At 33.5% G+C, this 2,631-nt stretch overlaps 1 protein-coding gene across 1 annotated transcript in view; it reads left to right on the top strand.

Moving 5' to 3' along the window:
* Nucleotides 1-2,631, top strand: part of LOC109821416 (CDPK-related kinase 3-like) — a 17,011-nt gene that overhangs the window by 13,866 nt on the left and 514 nt on the right. The gene's annotated exons all lie outside the window — the stretch shown is intronic.

The raw sequence follows: 2,631 nt of genomic DNA, 5'->3' as shown, positions 1-2,631 counted from the left end.
TTTGTTGCATTCTGAGACGGAGAATTAAACCTAAAATTTTTAATAATAAAATACTATATATATATATATATATATATATATAATATATAGAAGTGTTCCTAAGGTGACGCATTAGATAATCATCTAAGGACGCGGCCTAAAATCACATGATTGAGCTACATTGTGGATGATCCGCTCTGTTGAACTTGATCTACATATTCTAAAACCCCAACACACTAAGTTTGGGGTAAACCCGTCCTCGTTTGATCCTTCATCCACTCGTATCAATTTTAATGGTTTCGAATGAATAGAACTTTTCACATGGCTCGACAGAGGGTCAAATGATGATGGGTTCACCCCAAACTTGGTGTGTTGGGATTTTAGAATATGAAGATCAAGTTCAACGGAACGGATCATCCATAATATATCTCACTCATGTGATTTTAGGCCGCGTCCTTAGATGATTATCTAAGGTGTCACCTTAGGAACACTTCTCATATATATATATAAATCAATAAAATATGTGTGTATATAATATTAAGCTTAAAGTATTGAACACACATAATATAAACCTAAACTAAATTATCCAAGCTATCTTGATCTTCAATAAGCTCGACTTAGTAAACATTACGGATGAAGCTTGATCTTGAATATGACTTTAAGTGCAAATGGCTTCATACCTACTAATTCCACCAACCTCCATTTGATATGATCGTTATGACGCAATTCCATCCAACCTCCAACATATTGTTTTCCTAGAATAAGGAAAACACAAACACTAGACAAATAATATTAGTTATAAATTGTTTGTTAAAATATTATCAAAACAAAAAGGTCAACAATCTCTCCCTTTTTGATGATGATAAACAATTTACAAAAAGAGTTTATAAAATATACAATAAAGCACAATACTCATAAATATACTTACAATCCACTTGTTTCTCCCCCTTTGGCAACATCAGAAATGAGAAAAATAAAAAAATGAAGAGAACAAAGGCTCCCCCTACCTATAAGCATGGTGGGTATAAAAACAATAAAAGAAATAGGGATGGCTCCCCCTATCAAAATGCCTTATATGAAATAAAGTACTAAGACAAACATGTGAGCAAGCAAGATGAAAACATGCTTAAGCAAAACTCACATACAAAAATACAATGAGGACACATATAGATATGTCAATATGGAAAAAGTGTGTCTCAATACACAAACATAAAAACAATATATACATAACATATATATTTAGAGGTCTTTGATTGGACCTCTTGGGCACTTTGAATTTTATAATTATTTTTAATTTTGTTTGTTTCTATAAATTCTATAATTATTTTATATTATTTTATCATTTTAATTTTTATAAAGTTTTATATTTGTAAATTACATAATTATAATTGATTAATAATATAAATTTTTATCAAAATTGTGTTTATTTTTTTCTCTGTCTTCTTGAAAAGTTAAAAAATTTTAAAAACAAAGAAAATCCGGGACGACCCGGAGCCCGGCCTGCTCAGGCCCGGGCCCGGCCCTGGCCCGGGGCAACCGGGTCCGGGCTGATTCGGATGGACAGGCCTAGATACCTCTTCCTCAAAATATTACTTCCTTGGGTATCAACTAGATACTATAATATAAAGATATAAGACTATTAATAATTCATGACAAGTATATATTATAGGTTAATCACTTCACACTCTAGAGCCAGACTATTCAAGTATAATCAAATAATAATTAAAATCTATAAATGTGGTACACATAGGCTTTTTGCTAATTTTAGCAATTTATCATAATTTCTATAACATTATTCTAATAGTTTTGGACCTATTAACAATTTTAGGGGTTTTCAAACAATTATCTACGCTTAATTTCTTAATTGAGTTTGACTCTTCTAGGCCTGTGGGTAATTAACAGAGCAACATGGTCTAAACAAAAATTTTCACTTTTTTTATTTTCAGGACCTATATACAAACTCATAAACTTTTAGGGGTCTCAAAAAGATTTTTTTTATTTTAACTTAGTATTCTCTTTCTCTCTCTTCTATCCCCTTCTTCCTTCTATTCCTCTTTTTATTCCTTCCGTGTTTTTTTTCTACGGCTGCTCAGCCACCGTCGGGGGTGGCCTCTCGACGGTGAGAGCTCGCTGGCAATTAGGGGTCGACGATGAGATCCTCCTGGGGGCTAGGTATGTATTTTATTTTATTTTTTATTTTTTTCAACCAAAGATTCTTCAATTTCTATAAACTAATGGCTTGTTTGGATTGAGGGGAACAAGAGAGAAGGGAAGTTAGGGGAACCATTCACCTTGTTTGGGAACATTTAGAAAATGAAGTTATTCACCCTAGTTCCCTTAGTTCACCCCTTAATAGTATAAAATTTGTTACCTCCAAAATTGTACTGTAACCAAGGGGAAGAGAACTCCTTTCCTTTCCCTTCTCTTCTCTCACCTAGTTTCTCTTAACTTTCCTTAACCCCGTTGAAATCCAAACACGCCCTAAAAAAATTAAGAAGTTGAGTTATACCTTTGGATCAATCAAGCTCCTCTTCTCCTCCTTTACCAACTTCTATGCTCTAAGCAAGTTACTCTTCCCTCTCTTCACTTGAATTTTCTCTCTCTTATTTCCCCCTTTTCCCCTCATCTTATCATCCCGTTGAGGCGGCGCAA

This window comes from Asparagus officinalis, chromosome 1 (assembly GCF_001876935.1).
Source record: "Asparagus officinalis chromosome 1, Aspof.V1, whole genome shotgun sequence".
NCBI lineage: Eukaryota > Viridiplantae > Streptophyta > Magnoliopsida > Asparagales > Asparagaceae > Asparagus > Asparagus officinalis.
This window is presented reverse-complemented; position numbering and strand designations above follow the sequence as displayed.